This window comes from Panthera uncia (assembly GCF_023721935.1).
Source record: "Panthera uncia isolate 11264 chromosome B2 unlocalized genomic scaffold, Puncia_PCG_1.0 HiC_scaffold_24, whole genome shotgun sequence".
NCBI classification, from domain to species: Eukaryota; Metazoa; Chordata; class Mammalia; order Carnivora; family Felidae; genus Panthera; species Panthera uncia.
Genome location: NW_026057580.1, coordinates 14,164,085 through 14,183,738, shown reverse-complemented (window position 1 = coordinate 14,183,738; position 19,654 = coordinate 14,164,085). Strand labels below are relative to the sequence as shown.

Sequence of the window (19,654 nt, the reverse complement as noted above, 5' to 3'; positions counted from 1 at the left end):
AAAAAAAAAAAAAAAAAAAAGCAAAGGAAACAAAGGTGTTTCTTGCTTTGTGACCTGCAAAGCAGAAAACAAACACTCCATTGGCCAACATTACTATTATTGTCATAATCATGGTTCTGCAGGGGAGTATCAGGAAATGCCAAGGTTTGGCAAACAAACAAAGAAAACCAACAACAACTACAAAAAAACCCCCGGTCAACTTGGGGCAGGCTGGGATGGAGGGGCACAGTGCACAAACTGACTTCAGTCGCCTCGCTCCCTGGGCAGAAACAATCTACCCTCCAAACGGCTGTATTTCATTTGCAACCTGTAGGAGGCAAAGCATGGAGGCGGAGGAGGCGGCGTTTCCCGGTCCGCTGGTGGTGCGGTGTAAGAAAGAAACATTTGATCAGTCCTCGCTGTGGCGGGCTCACCGCAGAAGCCGGGAAACCTGAGGCGGCCGGAGAGCGGCCTCCTGGGCGGTGCGGGGAGAGTCGCCAGGCTTGGGGGGAGGGGAGTGCGCTGGCGGCGTGAGAGCCAAGGCGGGGGGGAGGGAGGGGCGCGGGAAATAGCCTTCAAATGCAAAGTTTCCCAGGAAAGGCACAGGTGACTGAGGAGAGGAGAGTTCCTTGGTGCCTTTCAGGAGTCTCCCGGCTGAACTGAAAAGACCTATATATCTGCGATGGGAAAGATATTGTTTTGAGCAAATTGCCCTTATCTCCAAGCTGATGAGAGATTTTCACCAAAAAAGGATAAGATCTGCATAAACCTTGACAGCAACCCTTTGGTCTTTGGTATCTTTTGATGCCTAAAACCGAACAGAACAATCCCCAAACCTCCATCAGGTTACGACTTGGTAAGTGGTCCTCCCCAGTTGGCCCTAGCGTACCACAAAGGTCTGTTAAATATTTTTTGGCTAGGTGTTACCTTCTTTGGGTTTATTTTTCAAAATAATCCATAGAAATTATGCCTGTCATTTGCTTTGCTGAACCTGTTTGTCTCCCCTCAGGTGTGGCTTCTGTCTCCCTCATTTGGTTTCTGGGTCCCCTCTGGGCAGGATTACCAGGTCCTTTGGCAGACCCAGATAGCGAAAGAGGTCGCGTCCTCTCCAGAGCTGGGCCCTGTTGGACCAAGGGCCAGGAGCGGGCGCCCTGAACCTCACCATCCAATCCTGTGGCCTAGGGAAGGGAATGAACAGGGAGAGCTTTAACAAAGCCAGGAGGCTCGCAGCTCTCCCTGAAGAAAGCTATTCTAGGACTTTCTCAGATTTCCTGGGAGCAGGTAGTTTCATAGTGTCAAGTTCCTGAAAGCTATTTGAAACACAAATTGACTCTTTAGAGTCAGAGGAGCCCTTTGACCCACTACTAGGCACGGAGACCAATTCTGCCTGCACCTTGGGAACTTCGTGTTGGCAGCTTTGAAGGTTTTTTCCACGTATACAAAAAGCTCACTGCACAGCCCTCAGTGCCCCCAAAAGAATTCTAAAATGCCTGTGTTGTTATTTGTTTTGCCCCTAAAGGAAGGCAATCCATGAGAACCAGGCAGGCCTTCATGATTAGCTCAAAAACCGGACTGATGGGAGAAAAAAAAAAAATCAGGAAAGCTCTTGATTTTTCCCCCTTCTTTTTTGCAATTCTGGTTTGTAGTTATCATTTATAGGGAGCAGCAAAGGCTGAAAAATGATTGTGAAATCAAGATCCTGTCCAGGTGATGATTGGTTTTATTTTAGGGAAACAATGTCCTGAGTTCCAGAATCAATTTACAGAATTGACATTTCTCTGAGCTCTGTGATTCTTATGAAGAAAGGCCTTCTTGTGGAGGGTGTCCGGTGCCTGAGGTCCTTCCAGCAAGGCAGGATCGGTTGGTTTCTAGGAAGCCTCTCGGTCAGGCTGGGCCCCACCCAGAATCCTATGTGTCATCTTCAACAACTTTCTGGAAGGGACCTTCTCTCCACCGGGCCTGTCCACTGGGTGCATCATTCAAAACCTGGGTCGCCCAGGGAGTTTCAAGGACACATGATTCTAGCCCACATCAACTGATTATCATCTGTTAACTATTACTGCTGCTGATAATAATAATAATAATAATGATAATAATAATAATAAATGGTAGCATTTTAGGATTTATGAAGCACATTCAAATACCTTATCCTGTTGGATCCCCAGCATCCTGTTTATGAGCCTTGGTTCCCTCGCATGAAAAATGAAGAGAACGAAAAAAAAGTGACTCACGGGGACCTTGTGAGACTTAGCTGCTGTGAGAGCACTCAGTGAGCCACAGTTTGCTTTCTGTGTAACAACCCAGGGAAGTAAGAATGATGATTCCACCTGTTTTATGGTTGAACACGCCTGGTCACATTCAGATCCAGTCCTCCTATGTAGCAGTTTGGACTCTGAATTTCTCTTTCTTTTCCAAATACCCATGTTAGGCCTTGTACCTGGTTTTGCTGAGTTAAGCTCTTGAGGGCCATCCAAGAGGACAATTCATTGATACTTAACTAATGCATTCTAATGTAGTCATAGAATGCAGCCAAGGAGTCTGCTCTCCTTGCTCTGTACTCCTTGCAGAGAACATTGTAGTAGTGACTTTTAGGAAATTATCTCCCTCACACTTTTAATTTCTTCAACAATAAGAAAGCTTTGAGTAAATCAGCTCTGATCTAATGTTTCATAATCCCCATGGGCGGGACAGAGGTTTGGAGAGACAGGACATGAGATCGAGTCTTGTTTTGCTTTTAATTGGCTGATGACTGAACAAATTCCTTAACTTCTTTTTTTTTTTTTTAATGTTTATTTATTTATTTTGAGAGAGACAGAGCATGACGGGAGCGGGGGGTGGTGGCCAGAGAGAGAGTGAGACACAGAATTGGAAGCAGGCTTCAGGCTCTGAGCTGTCAGCACAGAGCCCGATGCGGGGCTTGAACCCAAGAACCGTGAGATTATGACCTGAGCCAAAGTCAGATGCTTAACCAACTGAGCCACCCAGGAGCCTCCAAATTCCTTAACTTCTACGAGCCTTAGTAGCCTCTTTTAAAAACAAGAGGATGGTCATAAATAAGGTGATCATATCATGTATTGTTCCGACAAAGACACTTGGTTGGAGAGTGAAAGGGGGTGCTATGAATAATTGGGCTAGGACAAGAATTGTTTGGGGTAGATCAAGATGTGTGGCCACTCGGTTATGAAAATACTTTCACCACAGACTTGCTGTGAGGACTCCACAGGAGCAAATAGGTGAAAGCACTTCGTAAATGAAAAGGGCTATAAACACACATAAGTAAAATAATGATATGAATTCCATGTCAGATAAAACCTTTCCTGATCTGCAGGCCCCTGATTTGCCTTAAGGAACAAAAGCTTGGCTGCTTCCTCACTTGCAGGGCTATTTCAAGACTAAATGAGATCACACACAGCTTGGACTTTGATCATAAGGAAGACAGCAGGTTAAATTGACAGTGGCAGTGAGTGTGGTTTATAGAACGAAGAAAGAGCAAGGAAGTAAAAGCAAAACAGAAAGTGGTTCTGGGAAAACAAACACAGGATGTGCTGAGTAGGTTAGATCAAGACATTCCTCCCATCTGCATTGATGCCTTCTCACCTAGTCTCATCTTTAGACCCCCAAAAGTAGAAAACCACTAAGGTGGTTAGACCAATTTGCTACAAATGTCTCTTGGTGCCAGGGCAGTAAATTTCAATAGAGACTGGTGGTTCTCAACTTTGGCTACATATTCAGGTTGTTTGGGAAGCTGTAAAAACTCCCTATGCCAGGCTACTCCCTGGTCAATTACATGGATGTCTCTGTAGGGGCGTGGGACCCAGAAGCAGTAGTTTTACCCCCACCCCCAGGCGAGTCCAGGGTGCAGCTTTGGTACAGAGTCACTGAGTCATGATCAGAGGCAAGTTTGACTGCAGGCAGCTTTTGTCACTCTGAAATAGGTGGCCTCACAAGTGCGGATTAATGTCCAGAATTTGTAACAGCCTCAGGGCATCGTGATCAGGAGTGATGTTGATAGAGAGCTCGCACCCAATCTGCGCTCGGTTAACAGATGCTGACGGACTATAAAGCCCTCTCCACAGGACTCCAGAACAATCAGTGCATGGGGTCTAGTCAAATAAGCCTCAGTTCAGCGTGGGGGAAATAAAACGGCATCCTGCTGATTGTCTGATGGAAATGACTAGTTGTTTTATTTATTGAGTGATCCAGAAGGCTCTTGACAGTGGTGCAGAGCACAAGTCAAGTCATGGTAACCCATAGTACAGTCATCTGACTTCCAGAACAGACAGGATCACATGTTGTGACATTCCCTCTCAGATCCCTGCGGCCCACTGGCTGCCCGGTCACCTTGGGCACCTTGCCTGAGCAGGGGATCATTAGGTTTTGACATCCCCTTCATCCTATTAAGCAGCTGTTTTCCTTTTCCGCTACTCCAGGTTTGGGTCTGAGGTCAATAATCCAGTGCACACATTCACCTGCCCTGCTGTGTCCATGAGTACATCTTTTCCGGAAACGCATCCATGGGAGTGCTAGGGTCAGAGGTCAACTGGCGTATGCCTCAGGCCCCGTGGCAGATGGTGGGGGTGAGGGCTGTGGGTCTGCAGAAGCGAAGTCCATTCAGCTCCTGCCTCCCTGCCCGCTTGCTTGCGTTGTTTTTCTATGTTGCCTGGCTCCCCTCCCTTCCCCGCAGCTCCGCCCCTCCCCGGGGCAAAGACTCCATCAATTTTGACAGTCAGGTAAAAACCTTTTCATCTTGATTCCTTTTGAGTTGCCAGGTGCTGGGCCCCTGTTGGTGGCGGCAGGAGGTGTGTTGGAGGAATTGCTGGCTTTGGGGTCAGGCCGTGGGCTCCCAGCCATGCCGGCTAGGACAGGCTGCTGTGGCTCCCTGTGCCACAGTTGTTTTTTTGTTTGTTTTGTTTTTTGTTGTTGTTCTTGTTTTGTTTTGTTTTGTTTTAACCAGGGCAATACTGATGAAGGTAGTACATATTTTGTAGAGTTGGTGTGAGCATTGAATGAGCTGTGCGTGAATTGGGGCAAAAACGTAGCTTCTTCCGCTACAGCGTCCTTGGTGAGAAGCCAAGCCCATGAGCTCTCCTACCCTGGTGTATCCGAGAAGCCACAGACTCAGTCCTACCTGCTTCTGCCTCGCTGCTGGAGCTGGGTACAAACGTCACTGGATCTGATTGCCTCTGTGAAGTGCTGCTCTGTGTCCCCAGAGGCCGCTGTCTGCAGTTATGTGGTTGGCCTGGCCACAGGGTGTGTGCAGATCCCTCACCAGTGGTTGGGCTTCTGGAGCTCAGTGGAAGTTGATTCCTCCCCATCAGTTGCTCCCTCATCCAAGGGAACTCCCACGTTAGCCCTGGGGGCTGGGTCAGGATGCATCAAACCCTTGGGGCGGGGAGGGGGGGGGTGTGCGCGGAGTGGGGGATGGGGGCATCACAGGCCTCTTGTGGGGATGTTATTTTAGGGGCGTCATTCTCTTTCCAGTCACTGGGCTTTGGCTCACCGGGAACATGTCTATACCTTTAACCCTTAGATGAGAAAGAAGGCTCTAGAGTCTCTCACCTTTGGTTTCAGGAGGACCCCCCCCCCCACCCCAGCAACCTTCCAGCTCTGAGTAGCCATAGCTGCTCTTCTAGAAAATATTCACGCGTGTCTACGTGTATTATCTATCTGCACAATACAAACGACGTAATAGACTCTCGATATCTGGTATTTTTAAAAATTATTACCCAGGAGACATCCTTATCTGTCTTTGTCATCAAGGCTGGAGGACTAGAAATCGTGAAGGAGCAAAGTGGGTAAGCGTGGCTTTCCTGAAGATGTGGGTCAGTGATCAAAAGATTCTCTGTCTACCCAGGGCATCCTAGACCTGACTCTGCTTACATTCTGAGGGGTCAGCTCCAACCACGGGGAAATCTGTCTGCCAGCTCCCTGACGGAGAATCTACTTTGGAAACACATACATGTAGTGAAGTAATAGCTTAGTTCTGAGATGGGAAATTCTTTCAGGATAAATAAGATAGAGAGCCTGTTGTCAGAAACTAAATGAATCTTTTCTGGGAAGAAGAAATGGAGTTTTAACTTCTACCAGCACCCTCTCGCTCTGCTTCCGTGGGAAGATTCTTTGAACTGCATGTGTCGTAGCCCTCACGGTGAACAATAGCTGGGCCAGTGGCGCTCGGTTTGGGGATGTGCGAAAGGCACTGCAAAGCTTCTATACACCGGCTTGCTCGTGCCCTTTCTTCAGAAATCCCCATTTAGGAGGATTTGGGTAAGGCCCAGGCATCTGTCTCCTTACGAAGCTATCCCTGGGTGATTCTGGGATTTATCGAAGACTGAGAGCCACTAGCCCAGACCATGGGTAAATAGAGCTGTACAAGGAGTGGCATCCAAAGGGCGACGTGAAGTCCAGCCCCTGCTTGAAGCGTGCATTTCGCAGGGTGGACGAGACTGAGGCAAGTACTCTTACTAGCGTGCATCACCCTGGATTGAGCACAAATAAACCGGGAAAGGGAGGAAAGGAATCCATTTGACCTTTCTTTTATAACTTGCTTTTATTGTCTGTAATATTGTGTTATGACATCGGAGTGACCAGTAATTTTGTTTGTTTGTTTATTTATTTATTTATTTAAGTTTGTTTATTTTTGAAAGAGAGGGAGGGGGGGAGAGGCAGAGAGAGAGTGAGACACAGAATCCGAAGCAGGCTCCAGGCTCTGAGGGGTCAGCACAGAGTCCAGAGCGGGGCTCGAACCCATGAACCGTGAGATCGTGGCCTGAGCCAAAGTCGGACGTGTAACCAGCTGAGTCATCCAGGCGCCCCGGGAGTGACCAGTAATTTTAAAAGGTAGACATGAAGGAGATATTCGTGAGATAAAGAACTTTTGGAACTTTTGGAGTTAAGGGATTGAAAACAGTCAGTCAACCAACCAACCAATCAACCAGTTACCCAACATGCTTATGAAGCTGCCTATTCTGTGCCAGGCTCTATGGAAACTCAAGAGGGGCTGCTGGAGAGCAAGGAAGACAGGGTCTTAGGAGTCCTTGAGTTTGCAGCTGAGGAGTAAAACTTCAAGCAAGCATCAGTGCCTCATGAATGACAGGAAATGAAATGATGGGTGCAGGTATAGGGACCAGCATGTCCTGAATGATGTTTCCAGGTGTAATTTGGGGGGAGTGGGACCTGAGTTGTGCTTCGAAGAATGGTTAGGATTCATGGAGTGGCAACCAGGTCAGGTCCAGCAACAGAATGCGGTGAGGATATTAGGGCCCAGGGGGTATATAAGATTGTCTGAAGAGAATGGCCTATGAGGAGGGGTGCAGTTGGAAATAAGGTAGAAAAAACCTAACAGTGGGAAGGGTTGTGAGTGGCTGGTAAATGTTTTTTGCTCCATCATAAGTAAGTGGGAAGCAACCAGAAGTTTCTGCACAGGATAGGACCTTAATTCGGTGCCTGCTTGGAAAGGCTCATATGCCGTATCGCATGATGTGGTTGGCAGTTGAATGAACTCAAAAGTAAGAAGCCCTGGACTCCAAATCCGATTGGCCACATGTTAGGTGTGTGAGTGTCTTTAAGGCCAGATTTCCTCTTCTGTAACATGGGATACGAGATCATAAAGTGGTAGAACTTCTGACTTGGAGAAACCTCTTGGAAGTCCTTTGCTCTGACCCCCTCTTAGCAGATAAATTCACAGTATAACATTTTAGGTTGCTATATTCACCTCCTGAGACACAGGTTTCCATATTTGGGATGGTGACATCATTGATGGGCTTGTTCATGATTGTCTAAGATGTTGTAAATGGACTGAGTGCAGATAAACTAATTGGGCTTGAGTTTTACAGTTCTTTTTAGCCCCGAAACCCTATGAGTCTACCATAGAGCGGTGAGGACAGGAGTGGTTGCTAATGAGAATAATCTTCTAGTGCTAGAAGGGTTTTGTTTGAGGCAATGGCAGGTCAGTCAAGTGCAGATGTCCAACAGAGGGCTGGAAAGCCCGAACTCAGAATGACCGGAAGGCCGGGGTGAGGGGTGGGGGTTTGGATTTCTGCTCAGAGCTGCAGCTGAAAGGACTAAGTTCCGCAGAGGAGGAGGAAGGAGCGTGAAGGAGTAAAGAAATAGGGACTGTGCTCAGGAAATGCCCACCTGAGGGGGAGGAGTGAGGCCCCAGAGAAGCCGCCAAAGGTGAGGAAGGAGCAGAGACGGAGGAAATGAATGTGCCGCCCTGGATGAAGGGCACTATGGGAACATGGCTCAGAGGCAGGAAACAGCAGGGTGTCCCCGAAGAACTGAGTGCCCTGTGGCTGTGGCAAAGAGAATGAGAAGAGAAGCAGGAAGGCGACAGAAACATAAGTTAGGGTCGGATTTTGAGGCACCGCTGATGGCAGGCCGAGCAATTTGGAGCTTTTTTACAACGTAGAACGTTGCCTGTGGAAGCACCTGCTGGTGGGGAGGGAAGCGCTTAATCATCTGAAGCTGGCCTGCCTGGCCCTGTCGCATCCCAGGAGACGTGTTTAAAACTCCGGCGGTCTTCACGGTGTCACAGGCCTTGTGCCGGTCACTCCACCCCCCGGGTAACAACCTCTGTGGTCCTTAAGAGGAGGTTATCCACCCTTGTTAATCATTATCCTCTGGTAAGGAGGAGAGCGACAGCATCAGGCTGGAGAGATGACTCCCGAGGTGAGGGAGGGAAGGGCCTATAGTGAATGGAGTCCAACTGGGAGCCCATTACCTAGAAGGAAGAGGAAGGGAAAACCTCCGCGTCAGTTACTATCTCTTAAAAATCCAATTTGGGAGGTTGTCATGGCAACAGAGCCAGTTTTCTCGATTCAGCTCAAGGCTCCCCTCTTCCGAACCCGCACGCCTCTGCTGCCCGGTGCTGACGGCGAACAGAGGCCCGGGCGCTACAGCAGGTGGGCGGCAGTTCGTTTGTTCACATTTGGGTGCTGTGGCATTCTGTAGTCATTATCGTAAAATCTAGGATCCACAGTGTCTTTATAATCTGCCTGAGAAACCAAAGGAGCCACATGCCTGTGGTGATGTATCACCAATGCCTCAGAGTTTTCCTGGGCGGATAAAGAGTTCTGGGCAGGGCTTGACCACAGGACTCTGGCACAGGGGAGCCACGTGGGCAAAGCTACGCGACCTCTCCTCGTTTGGGTACTGAGTGAGCCTACCAGAGAGCTGACCTGTTTGGCAGGATACTACAAGGGACAAGTAAGAAACACGAATCACTTTTGCAAGCCAGCGTTTTTTCCCTGTTGGAGTGTGAGAGGTATCTTATTGGTCAGCGTGGGCCCTAACAGCTCGGCGCAGTGTTTAGTGAATGGTTTTCCCTACTCGGGTTCCTTCCACTCTGGTCCTGCCACCCCCTAGGGCTGCCGGCTCCTCTGTCTGGACTCCACGTTTGCCAGCACAGGGGGAGACGGCAGGAGGAGGATCCCCTGGAAGGTGTGCATGGTCCCTGACCGCAAGTGGCCACGTCACTGTCACCCACTTTCCATAGTCCAGAACTCAAGTATCATCTAGCTGTGTTCCCAGGAAGAGGGGGAACAGGTTGGTGAACCACAAGTCATTATCTACCATAGAAATGATTTATTTCCTTGTTTCTTGCCACCGTATTACCTCATCACCCCGGTCAGGGCATCCTGCCTGCAGCCTCTCGCCCCTCCTGTCCTCCAGGTTTAATGCCGTTAGCTTAATCTTCCTCAGATACTCCCTTTATCACACCCCCTCCTCTACCTGCTAGATCAAGTTCAGGTGCTTCAGCTTCATATTGAAGACTGTCCAGAACAAGCCAGCATTCCATTTCCCGACCTTCTTTCCCATACTCCCTGAAAATGGTTCCTTATGTGTCTTAGTAGTTTTTTATGCTTTTTTGAGTCTCTTCTCTGATTCTATCCTCACATGTAGCCCCTTTGAGGAAGGAAGAGATTTAAGCTTTGTCACAGACGAGGTGCTTGCCGGGGTCTACGTGCTGTGTTGTTCTGCACAAGCCGAGGGAGAAACCTGGAGATCCTGATTCTAGAACTGACCAGTCCCCACCAGGACAGGGTTTCCCAGTCCTGTAAGATCACGAGAACCACCTAGGACACTTTCCAAATTCTAGCCCAAAGTTAGGAGCCAGAGTCTTCAGGGGATGGGGCCCCAGATGTCTATAATTCACTAGTACCCCGTGATTCGGATGCACGGTCCGTTATGGGAACATTGCTATAACATAACAAGGGCCCCTGTGAATATCCTGATCCCAAAGAAGTGAAACTAATGGTGGACATTTAAGGCACAGTGACATGCAGACACGGGAGAGAAACCTGAGGGAGCAGTGGGCCTTCCAGCTGCTCTCAGGTCACCCCATCTTAAATATTGGCCCATGCTTTTAGAATGCACTCCACGGACTGTGCAGCTATAAAAACAGTCATTGCCAGGTGTTTTGGGTTTTGTTTTTGTTTTTGTTTTTTACCCAGCTGTTCATCCCCATCCCCAGATCATAAGGTGCTTGAAATAGAAGATGTCAGGAAAGAGATTGGGGGGATGGCAGGGGGCCAACGCGTGGGAGAGACAAAGGGAAACGGACTTGACTTTGAGGTAGCAAAACCAGACTTCACTCTCCAGTCCACTTTTGGTGCCCTGGGTCTCTCTGCAGTTGTGGAAACCAGACGGTCAGTTTCGAGACTGAATAATAATAGCCGTGGCTGTATGCTGCTCTGAATACCTTACTTGCATTGGCTGAATCCTGATCGTGACTCCCGGTTTGCAAATGAAGAGACTGCAGCTCAGAGAGACAACGTCCCCTGGCCAAGGCTGTAGAGCTAGGACATGGTAGGTATTGTCCCCCAAAGACTTTCTTAAGTTTATTTATTTTTGAGAGAGAGAGAGAGAGAGAGAGAGAGAGAGAGAGAGAGAATCTCAAGCAGGCTGCACACTGTCAGCACGGAGCTCGATGTGGGGCTTGAACTCATGAACCTTGAGATCATGACCTGAGCTGGAGTCAAGAGTCAGATGCTTAACCGACTGAGCCACACAGGTGCCCCCACAATTATTTTTAATCACTGATGAGTGCTCTCTCTCTCTCTGTCTCTCTCTCTCTCAAAAATAAATAGACTTAAAAAAAAATAACAAAGTTAATGTCAAAGTTGCTTCAGGGGCATCTGGGTGGTTTAGTCAGCTAAGCATCTGACTTCGGCTCAGGTCATGATCTCACACACAGTTCATGAGTTTGAGCCCCACATCGGACTCTGTGCTGACAGCTCAGAGCCTGGAGCCTGCCTCGGATTCTGTGTCTCCCTCTCTCTCTGCCCTACCCCCCCCCACCCCTCTGCTCACACTCTAATCTCTCTCTGTCTCTCAAAAATGAATAAACATTAAAAAAATTTTAAAGTTGCGTGAAATACCGTTTTCCATGTGGCAGCTCTTTATCAAGGTCTGCCAGCCACCAGGCCATGGCTCTGATAGGGAATGAGCTGCACAAGGCAGGCACAGTTGAGCCCTGGCAGAACTCATAGCCTGGGAATGGAGGGGGCAGGGCACACTGGACATGCAGGGGGGTTGTGAACCCAGGGCAAGTACAAGGCTATGGGACCTCCAAGCAAGGGGACCCAGGATCAAGAAGGCACTAAGCAAGTTTTGTAGCACAGGCAAGGAAGGACTTAGGATACAACTCAGGGGTGGGACATGAGAGTCCTTGCTGATCTGAGGCAGAGAAGGGAGACGATGCCATCTACCTCTCCCCTCAATGGGCCCATGGCCAGCGCAGATTCTGGAAGGAGCAGGTGATGAAGGGACCCGAGGTTCTCCACCCTTCTCAGGACTCCAGGTCCTTCTCTTGACACCGCTAAGAACAACCGTGGAGGATCCTTCTGGCCCCTCTCCCATGCTAGGTCACTTTAAAGGGCTATCTGGGGGCGCCTGGGTGGCGCAGTCGGTTAAGCGTCCGACTTCAGCCAGGTCATGATCTCGCGGTCCGTGAGTTCGAGCCCCGCGTCAGGCTCTGGGCTGATGGCTCGGAGCCTGGAGCCTGTTTCCAATTCTGTGTCTCCCTCTCTCTCTGCCCCTCCCCCGTTCATGCTCTGTCTCTCTCTGTCCCAAAAATAAATAAAAAACGTTGAAAAAAAAAAAATTTAAAGGGCTATCTGAAGCTTATCTAGGCCTGATGCTCTCCAGAAAACATTTTTCTACCTGTGTGCCAAGAATTCCACTATCAAGGGTGAGGCACCTTTCATTCCAGAGCGGGAGATAAATGGCCCTTGGTGGGAATGCCTGGCTGGTTCACACTTGGGAGTGAAGGAGTACCTCCTGGCGTGTAACCAGCCATCAGTCAAGGAGGGGAAAGGAGTGGTTATCAGATGCACTTCGTTGATGGGGGGAAGGACAGTCTGCGAGGAGCTGGAAAAAGAGGCCAGGGATGAAGATACATGTCTCACTGGCCATGGCTCTGCTCCCTGGGTGCTGATTTCCTTTAGTTGGGTCCAAGTGAATAGGACAGTAACCAACTGACAATGGTTACCTTGAAGTCACAGATGAGATAGATCCTCTCCTGGTGGCTGGCTGTTTCCTACAAAGGAGTTGGTGTGCCCTCGTTTTATTATTGCTGTGTCTGTAGATCCCATATATTATACGCAATACATGTTATAGACATACATTAGATAAAAAGGCTTTGGCATGTACTATATGTTCAAATAATGCTATTGCTAAATCATACATACCTAATCTGCATTTATTCCATATTCCATAGCCACCACATAGTTGTTGAGTCACAGAGCAGTACAATAGAATTCAGGGAACTTGGTTTTTGCTTCTGCTTTCTGCCAGCCTGATATTCTGGACTGGTCGCTTTGGGCTTCTTCATCCCTTAAAACACGGGGATTGGATGAAATGATAGCTGAGGTCCCGTAAAAAATCGGTCCTTTGATTCTGCTGTGTACCGAGCACTGTGGGAGGCCCTGAGAGAGCTTCCAAAAGGACTGAGTCCTCAAGCAGGTTCCCATCTACCCGGTGAAGGGTCTTGGAGCTCCCACAACCTAGTCAGGGCCAGCAAACTGCTTCTGGAAAGGGTCACATAGTAAGTGTTTTTGGCTTTGTGGTCTGTCCCGTTTGTGTCACAGTTACCCAACTCCGCCATTGTGGCGTGAAGGCAGCCATAGACAGTATGTAGAAGAGTGCTTTTTCTCACTTCCCTTGTGCTTGGGAGCGGTTCTGTTCCCTTTGACGTTAACACTCGCTGCTTCTCTGGGCAGCGCTCTAACATCTGTGTGCTGGGGCACGACCACCTGGCTGCACGGAGTTACAACAGGGTCTACCCAGGGAGGTCACCAGGTGAAAATACAGTGAAGACCTCGTTTCCAAACCAGTCTTGCACAGCAAGTGACATAGGTAAGCAATTCCAATAGGCATGCCCCTCTGTGAGGCCTCTGAAGACTGCTCCAGAAGGTTGCTTTCCTGAGAAAGGAGAATGTTGTCTTCTGAGGCAAACATTCCCGATGGTAAACACTGGAGGCACTTTATGCCGTTGACTCCCCTGTGTCCTTGACAAAGACACTTGACCTCTCTGGGGAAGTTTTCAACTATGACGTGGATGAAACTGCATTCCTAGGCCTGCTGGATCCTGGCCTCACTTCAGATTGTGTAGATTCATGGAATCCACTTACGGTCTCTGGCTACTGTTTACTTGTTTCGATTAACTTTCACATTAGCCAGTTTCACTGTGCGCGTGCATGTGAGTGTGCTTGGGTGTGAGCGTGAGGGTGTGTGAGTGTGTGCATGGTCGCATGGGTGTGCACCTAGATTCCTCATATTCAGGTCTTTTCAGCAGCCTCACATACCAAGATCTGGCAGAAAATTATTTCTCTCCTGTACCAACAAGTCTTCATAAAGGGCACTTTCGCCCATCATTCGTGTTTATCCTTTGGAGAGTCCTTTCAACTGATTGCAGTATTGACATGTAGAACGCGCACTTGTCCTTCTCGGCTGAGGCCCAGCACATTTGAACACGCTCCTCACAGGCCCTGCTTCTTCAAAGCAGAAGCCAGGAACTGACTCTGGAGACCAATTCCCATTCTGCTTAAATGAGCGAGCGGGTGTTCTGTGGTTCGCAACAAAGAATCCGTATCAGTATTTCCTCAGAAAAAATTGCCCAACAGGATCTTCTTTGAAGTCTTACAGATCCTTTGACATTCATTATAAAACCTTAGAATGTCCCAATAGGAGATTGAACACCAAATATTTCTTTTATAACCCCAGTAAATTCTTGCGGGTGATTTTAATAAAGGCTACTACAAACGTAGATCCAGGAACCCGGAATTAATCTGACTCATCCGGCCAGCCTGGGGTAGGCGGGGGTAGAGCACATCACATGGGTTTCTCCACCCTCCTCATCCCCTTTAGTGTCACCGAAGCACAGCCTTTTCACTGAATGAAAACAAGTTACGGTAATCCGAGAGCCTCCTTTAAGAACGAAGAGTATAGTAATATTAACTAACATTTATTAAGTGCTTACGATGTGCTAACTGCTTCACACACATAATAATACTATTACTAGTAACCGTATGGTGTAAGACGAGGAAACTGAGGCACCAGTGGGTAAGTGGCTTATCCAGATCCCATAGCTCACAAGTGTTCCTAACTCACCGCCTCCGCGAAGCAGTGACCTGAGGCTGTGTGGTGTATGAGGGTGAAGGGACAGTCTTCCCTGACTACCTGTGGGCCTTTTTACTACCTCCTTCTCTTCCCCTTTCTGAATACTGTAACAGGCTTAGATGTTGTTCATTATACATACCCCGAGTTGACACAGAAATATTAAAAAGGTAAGTGGCTGTTAACCAACAGCCTTACCCTCAGCCTCCCGATGCCTCCCTCTCAGCCTGTGCTGAAGATAGGACCCTCGTGAGGACATCTGCTGAGCCTGAGCCCTGCTTTCAGTCAACCACATGGACAAGGGATTAGACTTGTGTCAATCCCAAGGGTGAATGCTGAGGGCTGATTTTTTTTTTATTATTTTTAATGTTTCTTTATTATTGAGCGACAGAGAGAGACAGAGCGTGAGCGGGGGAGGGGCAGAGAGAGGTAGAGACACGAATCCAAAGCAGGTTCCGGGCTCTGAGCTGTCAGCACAGAGCCCGACGCGGGGCTCGAACTCACAAACTGAGATCGCGACCTGAGCCGAAGTCGGTGCTCAACCGACTGAGCCACCCAGGCGCCCCTGAGTGGCTGATTTTAAATTTTAAGTAGGGAAGGCTGATTTTAATTTCACACACTGAAGAACTTCCTTGCACTGAGTTGTCAAACAGAACGATGGGTACCTCGAGAGAGGTGGTGAACTACCCATGAAGGATATATTTAAACAGTGGCTGGATGACTTCCACAGGGCTTGGTGGAGAAAGAATCTGTGTATTTGGGCCTAGCACATAGTCTTCAGCACATAGTAGGTGCTCATTAAACAGTAGCAATCGTTAGCAAACCTGTTCCCCCTCTAGTGGCCTGTTGTTTTAATATTCTTTTTAATTTGTAGTTCTGCTGTAAACTGGAAAAAATGCAAATGGTCAGTACCTATTACATGAAGGGTTTGTGAAGGTTAGAAATCTGCTAAAATGACGTTACGCTTTTGAAGTGTTGGAGTTACTCAGAGGAGCTCGGGAGGGGTTCTCTCCCCTGTGTCCTGGGGTTGCTGTAGCTCACACAGGAGTTGATGTGCCCATGCATTTTATCTAGTTTAAGTTACAACAAAACTGGGCCGTGAGGCATTTGAAGGCAGTTGCACTGACCTTTATTTCCGTGTCCCCTGCAAGTCTTTGCAAGGGCCAAACGTTTGGCAGATACCCGAGGAGTTTTCAGAGACTGATTAATCATTTGTTCAATAAAATCTTGCCAGTCCTGGTGACGAGATCTAGAAAATGTTAAATATGCTGACTCTTGTCTTTTGTTCAAAGCGTGTTCTGTCCACTTTCTTTAAAATAGATACGTGAACTTAATAGTTTGCAATGGCCATGTGAAAATGAGAATTTCAGAACCTTTCCTTTTATACATAATTAGATATTTTCTGCTCGTATGGCTTCTTGAAATGTTTCCCAACTCTGAAAACTTGGAAATGAGGTCATGCCCAGTGAGCTTAGACTGGCTAGGGCGCCCGGCTTTGTAATTGCCAGCATCTATTTCCTGCAGGAATTGCTGGGCCAGAAACCACTCTTCTGATTGACTGTGATTGACGGGGATCCTCTCCTGTGGGAGCTCAAAATGCTTCGTAGGTCTCTTTCCCAGGAACCAGCTGGCTTGTGTGCTGAGTGTGTGTGCATATGTGCGCGCGTGCATGCACACGCGGACATGTGCACACGTGTGAACAGAGGCATGTATAGAGCGTGCATTCTCACGGGGAACAATATCTCCTCAAGGGGATAAAATTGGCTCTTGTGGGGTGAAAATTCTTACTCTTTTTTGGTAGATAAAGCACAAATACATATATAACACAGAACCAGATATATAATGTATCTGTGGTATTAAATTTCCGTGGGGGTAATGAGGGGAAAATGACTGCAAAGGCTTCTTGGGGAAGATAATAATGAAAAAAGTTGAAAACCACAGATACAGACGTATAGCAGATTCACTGATACATAAATACACATGTATTTGTGGGGCCACATGTATATAACATACATGCATGTATGTCTATTAGGCATAAACACACATATACATAAACATATACATAAACATATACATATACATATACATACTATAGTAGATTTACCCCAAAATTGAACTGATTGAATTGGTGACAGGGACAGGACTGAATTCTGTGTTCGTTGTGAAACTTTCTGCAACTGAGGGATTTGCTTTCAACTGTCATGTCCCCCATTAAAGATCTGATGTGCCATGAACTGCCTTCCTCATTTTAACTTGCCGACACTTCAGGTAACATTGTGCACAGTCTTCAAACACAGATAATCTGTGTTCGCTGTCACTCTGTGGAAAGGCTGCCTGTTAGACATGAGCTGGATCACCAACTCACTTTACCAGACATCCACCGAGCCCCTCCCCGGTTGGTGTTGTAAGGTATCCCATGGGGCATGCAGAGATGGGGAGCTCGGCCCCTGGGTCTGAGACCCCACAGTAGAGTCAGGGTTAGGGATGGGCCTTACAGGTGTGAGCGCCCCTGAACCCATTGAAGAATGGAGGTGACTGAAATAGCCTGAGACAGGGGAAGGGGCTGACCTCACATCTTTTGGTACTCCCGATCCAATTTTCTCTGCCCTCGCTCTCCTTTGTCAACCTTATCCTGATGTTCATCTTTCCTCTTGTTAATTATTTTTGCTGTGATCATGCCGTGTTTTGATTTAGAGTGCCCTGAAAATGTTTTTGGAAGTAGGTGGTACATATAAAATCTAATTTTTTTTAAATGTTTAAAAAACGTGTATTTGTTTTTGAGAGAGACCGAGAGCAGGGGAGGGGTAGGGAGAGAGGGAGACAGAGAATTCCAAGCAGGCTTCATGCCATTAGCACAGAGCCCCATGACACGGGGCTCAAACTCAGGAATTGTGAGATCGTGACCTGAGCCGAAACCAAGAGTCGGACACTTAACCAACTGAGCCACATAGCTGCTCATAAAGTCTAATTTTTTTTAAAAAAAGTCTTGTTACACATTCGTACATATAATACCTGTATTCGTCAAGGCTGTCTAGAGTCAGCATTGAGTTCCTTGCACTCCATCTCAGTGACCTTCTTGGCCATTATACTGGCCCTCTGCTCATACTTACTCCTTGACTTACTTCCATGATGTATTCCCAACCCTCCTTAGAAAGCACTCGGGGAGTTTCAAGAAATGTCGATGCCCGGCCCCACTCTGGACCAATTAAATCCAAGCCTCTGGGGGGTGGGGCCCAAGCATCTGCTTGTCTTAAAACTCCCCTGATGATTCTAATTGCAACCAATCTGGGCATTACTTGTTTAATCCATCAGGTCCCCCAAATGACTGTGCATCACAACCTTCCTGGGAACTTCTGAAAAATACAAGCCCCTAGGCTCCACCAAGGAACTTGGGTATGGAAAGATAACTCTGTATTTCCTGTTGCCTTAACGCCAGACTTCCACATTGCGGCCGCTGCTTCCGGACATACCATTTTCTTCACCTGGAAAGCTCATCTGTCTCCTTTTCCTCTCTCCTTTACCTTCTTAGAAATCAGCTTTTGTTGTTTTAAAGAAACCCCTTTCTTTTTTTAATGTTTATTTATTTTTGAAAGAGCACGTTGGCGCAGGAGCTGGGGAGGGACAGGAGCAGGGGTATGGGGCGGGGGGGGGGGAGACAGAGGATCTGAAGTGAGCTCTGCACTGAGAGCGGAGAGCCCCATGTGGGGCTTGAACTCACAGATTGAACCGCGAGGTCATGACCTGAGCCAAAATCAGATGCTTCACCCACCAAGCCGCCCAGGCGCCCCTAAAGAAACCCCTTTCTTTTTTAAAAAAATTTTTTTTAACGTTTATTTATTTTTGAGACAGAGAGAGATAGAGCGTGAATGGGGGAGGGTCAGAGAGAGAGTGAAACACAGAATCTGAAACAGGCTCCAGGCTCTGAGCTGTCAGCACAGAGCCCGACGCAGGGCTCGAACCCATGAACTGCGAGATTGTGACCTGAGCTGAAGTCGGACGCTTAGCCAACTGAGCCACCCAGGCGCCCCAAGAAACCCCTTTCTGATTGACACGCACACTCTCCTGCCTTCACTTGGTTCTTGTGCCCTGTGTCCCAGTTAATAGAATATGGATTTGCAATACCAGCTTTGTGTCTGATTAAGATAGGTGTGATTTCAGGCACACAAAGAAAAACTCCCCAAGTTTTTCCAAATAGTGCAGCTACCCCTTGGAGACTTAAGTGGTTATTCTACTTCAGTGTGGGTGAAGCCTCTGAGGTCAGACGTGGGGTGGGGTGGTGAGGGGACAGGACTCCTGAAAGCAGCGAGAGGAGGGCACAGAGAAGGTAAAACCAACGAGTCTGTGAGCCCTCCCTGTTTGGTGAGCAGCTACCCTGTGCCAGGTGCAGGACAGGAGATGAAGGACAGGTCCCCTTAGTGAGCTTGCTCCCTGGGAGGTACACAGTCAGTGAGTGATCTCTGTTCCTCCCTCACGGGGTCGGTGGGTGGATTGAATGAATTAACGTCTACAAAGTGCTTAAAATAGTGCCTGGCCTGTAGTAAGTGCTGGTCGATGTTGACTGTTGTCATTTGGCTCTTTGCATGTGGCCGTGCAGCTCTCGTCATGCTCTCCGGCATTAAAAATTGGCTTTACTTATTGAGGTGTAACTGACATGCAACATTGTATTGGTGTCAAGTGTACGACATAATGATTTGCTATTTGCATAGATTGTGAAATGATCACCACAATCGGTCTATTACCATCCATCACCATACAGCGTTATATATATATATTTTTTCTTGTGAGGAGAACTTTTAAGACTTACTCTCTTGGCATTTCTTATTTAAAGACTTCTGGCCTTGATTCCTTTGACAAACACTTACCTTGGTATTTCGTCTTATGTCAGCCAAGGCTCCTGGACTGCTGTAAGCGTTCCGTGTTGTGTCCAGGCTGGGCTCAGAAATGACAAGAATGAGTCAGGACGTCTGCCTTTGATCGGATTTGGGTTGGGGGGAGGTACCACGTCCCCACCTGCCTACCACGGAGAGATTGATGGAGAGGAGCCGGAACCAAGAGG

At 47.9% G+C, this 19,654-nt stretch overlaps 1 protein-coding gene across 1 annotated transcript in view; it reads left to right on the top strand.

Annotated features, from left to right (window-relative positions):
* Nucleotides 1-19,654, top strand: part of CLIC5 (chloride intracellular channel 5) — a 119,969-nt gene that overhangs the window by 60,763 nt on the left and 39,552 nt on the right. The gene's annotated exons all lie outside the window — the stretch shown is intronic.